Here is a 7,616-nt window from a genome sequence, read left to right on the forward strand (position 1 = left end):
CCTCTTTATTGTTCTATCATCTGGTCTGAGCCAGCCTTAGATGCTGTGACAGAGCTGTGGTCTCTAAAGCTAGACTTTGGCCTCCTTTTCTCTCCTGTTGGCCCTGGCTATGAGGACTTCAATAAGGGAGTAGAGGACTCTATACTCATGCACATGCACGTGCGCAGGCGCGCGCGCACGCGCGCGCGCGCACACATACACACACACACACAGAGAGCACTTAGGGAAGTGACGAACTTAGTGTTCATCACTAAGGCCTTTGGCCTATCTAGGCTCCTAGCCTTGTTCCCACAGGTATCTATCTCTTCCTTGCTTGCTGCTTGCTGCAGACAACAGACCCAGAACCAAAGCAAAATGGCAGGCTCCCACGGCTGTCCCCATGGAGGCCTGTGTAAGTGAGGAAGAGATGGATCCAAGGAAGGTTTTGGTCGGACCCAACTCAAAAACGCATCGGGCTGTTTATTCATGAGCCACATGCCTGGGAGGAGAGACCGTGATTTCTAACTACCGAACAATAAGCCTTTCATCAGACTTAATAAAGAGTCATTTCCGTGTTATGTCCTTAGGCCCCCAGGCTGGGAGTCAGAAGGCTCGTTGGAGTTGTTTTTCGTTAATTGTGTTAATGAGCAGATGGATAGCGCTGCCGGCTAGCAGATAACTCATGGGGAATAGACCCATTTACTCCGTGTATGACAGAGATGGGCTCTGAGACTGGAGGATGTGCTCTCACAGGCTGGTGGCAGGGTGACACATGGCCTCTCCTCCTCCCTCCTCCCTGCCATCTCTGTGAAGAGTGGGAGGGACTCCGGCTTTTTCCTGTGGCCCAGGGCAGGGTACTCCCTCCCTGAACCACTAGTCTATGAAGATAATGGTGACAGCAATCATAGCCTCGGGATGCAGGATCACAACATTAGGTCAGATCTGTACAAGCGGAACCAGAATTCTGGGGCTCCTGTTACCCGCCACCAGCAGTACCATTAAGCAGGCACAGGAACTGGGTCCTCAAGTTGTACTTTATTCAGGGGGAACTTGGTGACCCAAGAAGGTGGCAGCTACTATGCTCCTGCCAGCAGGTCATTTAGGACAGGAAACAAAGGCAGCCAGTCATCCAGAGCTGAGTGTTGCCCCTCTGGTCAGGTGGTCAGCTGAGCCCCAGAGATTCATGGTGTCATGCATCTCTCTTATCTCCTCAACGTCTCCCTAATTGTGTCTCTGGCTGAACAGTTTAACTGCACCCTTCCCACTGGTCTAGCCTCTACCAGTCTTGACTGTTCAGCTTCAACTGTGGTCTCCAAAGCTGGACCTTGACCACAACCATTTTTCTAGACAGGGTTTCTCTGTATAGCCCTGGCTATCCTGGAACTCACTCTGTAGACAGGGCTGGCCTGGAACTCAGTAATCTGCCTGCCTCTGCCTCCCAAGTGCTGGGATTAAAGGCGTGTGCCCCACTGCCCGGCCACATCCCTTTTTTGTTGGCCCCTGCGGTAAGGGCTTCATAGAGAGAGCAGAGAGTTTAGACACACTCCCAGGGATGCTGAGTTTGGTTAGTGTCTGCTAGAATCGATCCAGCATCTTTCCAAATGCCACCGGGACTGGGGCTTCACTCAGAACAAGCAAACACTTCATGGTGTGTATGAGCTATTTCTACCATATGAAGTATAAATGTGGCCTTACACAATAGAAAGGTGGCCTATCCATGCTCCCTGGCCTCTTAACCACAATGAAGACTTAGTGTTCCCTGGCTGCTAAGGACCAGGCAGCACCGGCCCAGCTCCAACCCTTGCTTCTGAAGGCACTACCTTGTGTCTTCAGAGAAGAGTCATTCTGGATAGCAACTGGCCTACCCTGGGCCCTGGGCCAAGTATCTCTGAGCCTCTGTGTCCTCACCTGTCAAAGGAGGCTGGGAATAGCTCATTCCCTGGCAATGTGGCAACACATTTTGAGGCTCATGTCAAGTTCCCATGAGTGCCCAGGGCACAGCCAAGTCCTGCAAATGGCAGATACAGTTGTCACCTGTGTGGCCCTGGGCTTCCCAGAAGCAGAGCCCAAGACAAAGGAAGCGTTATATATTTGAAAGATGGTCCCAGGAAGTATGGAGGAGGGTGGGGAACAAGAGGGAAAAGTGGGGGCCACTATTAAGGGCGTGAGCAAGCCTCCACAGTGACTGCAGTTCAAGCCCAAGAGGAAACTGAGTGGCCCTCAACAGACCTGCCCCACCCACCGTAAGTCTGTCCCTTTCATTGTCACTAGGATCAAGTAAGTGGCAGAACTGCTAAAAAGGAGGAAATGTTCAGTTTGGCTCATGGTCACGGTCACGCCTGTCAGTCTATATAAGGCCGCAATGAGCAGTTCAAGTCTTGGGGCCCAGACACAGAGCTGAGGAGAAAACTGGTTCTCAGCCTGCTTCCTATGGCCGTGATAAACTACCATGACTAACAGTATCTTGAGGAGAAGAGGGTTTATTTGGCTCACATGTTCTGATCACAGTTCATGGTGAAGAGAAGTCAAGGCCGGAGCCTAAGGTAAGAACCAGGAAGCAGGAGCCAAACAAAGCAGAGACCACGGAAGAACGCTTGCTCCACATAGCTTAGCAATTAGCTGAGCTAATTTCTTATTCATCCCACCATCGCCTGCCCTGGCATGGGACCACCCTCATCAGTCATCAATCAAGGATATGCTGGTCTGGTTGAGACAGCTCCTCAGCTGAACTTTGCTCTTCCCTGATAACTCCAGCTTATTTCAAGTTGACAAAAAAACAAAACAAAACAAAACAAAAACACTCTCACCAACACTCAGTTCATTTCGTGTTCTCCCCCTCCCCCACACACACATCATGGCCCCCCAGCACATGGAATGGTGTTGCCCATACCCAGTGATGGTCTCCCAGCTCAGTCAGTGTTCTGTGGAAACACCCTCATCAATCTCCTATGTGATTCTAAATCCTGTCGACTTGAATTAACCATCACAGGAGTGGTACCTGCCTATAGTCGCCTCTCGGTATCCTTGGAGGATGGTTTCCAGGGATGTCCATGGGTACCAAACTTGGCAGCTGTGCAGATTCCATATATGAATTAGCAAAGTGTTTGCATATGACCTACACACATCATCCCATATTCTTAAAACCATCTCTAGACTGTTCACACCCAGTACAAGGCAAACACCATTGGCAATAGCCATACTGTATTGATGATCTCCATCATAAATTGGTTAAAGCCATGGGTGTGGAGCCCTTAGATACAGAAGTCTGGCCATGTTTAGGGAAGCCCCGCCCAGGCCATCACAGCAATTCTTGGACCCTGGGAGGTCATTTTTGAGCCCTTGAGATGTTTTGTCTGATATAAGTCTCTGTTAACATGTGAGGACTAGACTGTGCCACGCACACTAACAGTGGAACCTGAGATGGAGATTTTTGATCACATGGTAGGAACTCACCTTCGGCAAGCATTGAAAACTAAGCCCACGCACTGGGATTAAAGGCATGAGCCACTGCCTGGCTACATTCACTTTTTCATTTGTCTTCGCCCAGACTGGTCTACAGCTCCCAGCAATATCACTGATCCTCCTGCCTCAGCCTCCTAAAGTTATAGATATGAGCCACCACACATGGGTCTACATGGTCTTTAAAAATAAAAATAAAAATTTAAGCCTTCAACTTTTTTTTTTTTTCAACCAAGTAACAAGAGGTCAAAAGCCACATGTCCCCTGAGGAAATGGAGACCAGAGACGTCTACAGCCAACCTTCCTCCCATAGAGGGTGTTGGTAACTGGTTGGCTGGAGCTGTGCTGAGCTACCAGAACAGAGAGAATTTGCATTAACAGGGTTTCTATTGCTCTTCAGAAGGGACTATAACTTAGATGTGGGTAGGGTCCAACCTGGCGCATCTACCTTGAAAACAGAGTTCTCTCTGTGTGCCCATACATTCTTCAGTGTTAATGAGAGGCATCTGAACTCTGGAGAGAGAACTCAAATCCTTCAGAGAAACCCCTCCGACACAAATCTCCCCACGATCACAGCAGCCACAGGTTAGGTCTGGAGCTTGGCTGGTAGAACACCTACCTGTCTAGCATGCATGAAGCTTTCAGTTTAATCTCCAGCATCACATAAAATTGGGCATGGCCATGTATACCTATAATCCCAGCCTATGGGAGGTGGAGGCAGGGGGTTGGGAGTTCTAGATAATCCTTAGCTACATAGGGAGTTTGAAACCAGCCTGGATGAAGCCCTGTCAAAAAAACACCAAAACAAAGAATCCATCGTCCCTCAGCCACGCCCTCCACTCTCTCTCCTGCCACCTGCCAGGAGCCCTCCTCTGCCTGCTATGTGCACTTCTCTGAGACAAGTCTTGGCCACCTTCTTCCCTGCCTTCCCCTAAAGGGGCCCAGCCTGAAGCTGTCTGTCTTAGTTAGCTTTCTGACGTTGGGATGAACACCATGACCAAAAGCAACCTAAGGGGAAAAGGGTTTATTTTAGCTTACAGGGAAACCAAGACAGGGACTGAGGGCAGGAGTATAAAGCAGAGACCACAGGAAGATGCTGCTCAGTGGTTTGCTTCCAGGATGTCTCCCAGCGATCCTTGCTACACAGCCTGGACTGTTTCAGACTGATTTTGCCCACACTGGGCTGGGCCCTCCTCTATCAACTGGCAATCAAGGAAATTCCCCATAGAAATGATCACAGGCTAATCTGATGGAAGCAATCCCTCATTCCAGGCATGTCAACTTGCTAACCAAAGTTAGCCGTCAACACTGTTCCGGGCCCAGTTTCTGGCCCAGCAGAAGGGAGATCCTTGAGTTGTTCAGCTGTCCCCTGACTGTGGCTTTGGTGTCTCCTTTTGCTCACTGCATTTGGAAGGCTGCACCTGGCCAGTATGTTGGGATGGTAAAGGCCTTGTGGGTTCCTGCTGGAGCCCAGAGCATCCATCCTCTGCAGCATGCCCACCTGGGCCTGCCTCCCCTGGCCCTCTGAGGAATGAAGGTAGTAAAACACAGCGGAACAGATGGCTGCCTTATGAGCCAGAAGAAAATGACTTCCCACCTGGGGCCACTAAAGAATCCAAGGCCACCTTCTCTGGTTTCCTTCAAGAAGGTATGCCTCATCTTGCATGATCTCGTGGGGCTATAAGCATTGCCTCTGCAGCACAAACCCCAGGCATGGATGGCCTGCTGCAGAAGGATGCTCCTGCCTACTCAGGTCCCAGCTCCAAAGCACCTGCATCCCCCAGACCCAATCAAGGCTGGCTTCCTTTCAATGCCACCCCCACACACACACACACACACAAGCTTCCTAGGGAAATCAAGGCTCTAAAAGCAGCCTGCTAAAGAGTCAACACAAAACAACTGTTAAGAAAAGGCTCTGCCAGGCAGTGGTGGCACATGCCTTTAGTCCCAGCACTTGGGAGGCAGAGGCAGGCAGATCTCTGAGTTCGAGGCCAGCCTGGTCTACAGAGTTCCAGGACAGCTGGGGCTACACAGAGAAACCCTGTCTCGAAAAACCAAAAAAAAAAAAAAAAAAAAAAGTAAAGAAAAGGCTCCAACAAACGCAAAGAATGCTGAGTGACTGGGAAGCCATGCACTGCTGGTGGGAGCTGGTCCAGCCATTGTGGGGGCTGGGAGGAGGGCTGCCCTAAAGAATTACCAGACTAGGTAGCTTAAGAAATAAACAAATATTCCTCATAGTTGGAAAGGATGGCAGACAAGATTAAGGTGCTGACAGATCCAGTGCCCCATGAGGGTATCTGCCTGGTTGAAGGTTGGCTCTCTTTTCATTGCACCCTTACATGACAGAAATCAAAGAGGCAGAAAGTCAATCTCTCTGTCTCTTCTTGTAAGGGCACTAACTTTATGGTGAGGAACCATCTTCCTGACCTACTTATCTTGCAAAAGCCACATTTTAAGAAACCATACACAGCTGGGCAGTGATGGTACATGCCTTTAATCTCAGCACTTGGGAGACAGAGGCAGGTGAATTTCTGAGTTCAAGGCCAGCCTGGTCTACAGAGTGAGTTCCAGGACAGCCAGGGATATACAGAGAAACCCTGTCTTGGAAAAATGAATTGAGGGCACAGATACTCAATCCATAGCAAAGGGGAAATGGATACAAATGTCGGGTGACAGTTTAGATGTAGCTGCTGAAATTGAACATGCACATACCCCATGACCACAAGTCCACTCCTCAATTCACGCTCAACAGAAACGCCTGCTTGTATTCAACAAAAGCCACAGACTGACACATTCATGTGGTGGTCTAAATGATAATGGCTCCTGGAGGCTCTTACAGTTGAATGCTTAGTCTATAGTTGGTGGAACTGTTTGAGAAGGATTAGAAGGTGTGGCCTTGTATGGTCTTGTTGGAGGTGTGTCACTGGGGGTGGGCTTTGATTTTTTGTTTGTTTGTTTTGATTTTTTGTTGTTGTTGGTTGGTTGGTTGGTTTTGATTTGGAGTTTATTTTTGTTTTGTTTTGGAGAGTTTTGTTTGGTTGTTTGGTTTTTGTTGTGATGGTGGTTGTTTCGTTGGGTCTTTTTGTTTGTTTGTTTTTGTTTTTGAGACAGGGTTTCTCTGTGTAATAGCTGTGGCTGTCCTGGAACTCACTTTGTAGTCTAGGCTGGCCTTGAACTCTGCTTCCCGAGTACTTAGAATAAGGGGGTGAGCACATCCCCAGGTAGTGTTTCCTCTCTCTGCCTTGTGTCTCAACATGGAAGCTCTCAGCTACCGCTCCAGCACCGTGCCTGCCTACCTGCTGCCATGCTCCTCACCACATTGGTCATGGACTCACCCTCTAAAAACTGTAATCAACCCTCCAATCAAATGCTTTCTCCTGGTTTTGGTGTTTTGTCACTACAACAGAAAATTAAGGACAACAATCCATCAAGCATTTTTAATAACAACTCTATGCTGGAAATAATCCAAACACCCATCACTAATGAGCAGATACATTATTAAATAGTTACGCATGTGTGTGTGTGTGTGTGTATACATAAAAATAAAATCTTTTTAAAAATCATATATTGGTCTCCTGTTGCTGCAATAACCAAGTTCCACAAACTCATTAACTTAAAATACTGTGAACTTATTGTTTTCTTGGGGTGGAGAAGGCAGAGAGCAGCTGTCCCAGATCTCACAGGCTGCCCACACCTCACTGTGGCCATTCCTCCCACTGTCCATTTTCTTTCTTTTTTTTTTTTTAAATTTAGATTTATTTATTTATTATATGTAAGTACACTGTAGCTGTCTTCAGATGCACCAGAGGAGGGCGTCAGAACTCATTACGGGTGGTTGTGAGCCACCATGTGGTTGCTGGGATTTGAACTCATGACCTTCTGAAGAGCAGTCGGTGCTCTTACCCGCTGAGCCATCTCACCAGCCCCCTCCTCCCACTGTCAAAGCCAGCAATCTAGATCTGCTCTCCCCGCTGACTTCCACCTCTTGTCTTATAACCTCTCCGGTCCAAGCTGACCCTCCTTCATCACTCTTACCTTCTGTTTACCAGCCCCATGTTCCACTCATAGCATTGTATACCATCATTTGGACTTCATTATACCAGCAGAAATACACTGTGTGGAGCAGAGTGTGTTGTTTATGGACAAGGATGGTACCGCAGACCCACCAGAACTGGCAA

Source organism: Mastomys coucha, unplaced genomic scaffold (genome assembly GCF_008632895.1).
Source record: "Mastomys coucha isolate ucsf_1 unplaced genomic scaffold, UCSF_Mcou_1 pScaffold15, whole genome shotgun sequence".
Taxonomy (NCBI): domain Eukaryota; kingdom Metazoa; phylum Chordata; class Mammalia; order Rodentia; family Muridae; genus Mastomys; species Mastomys coucha.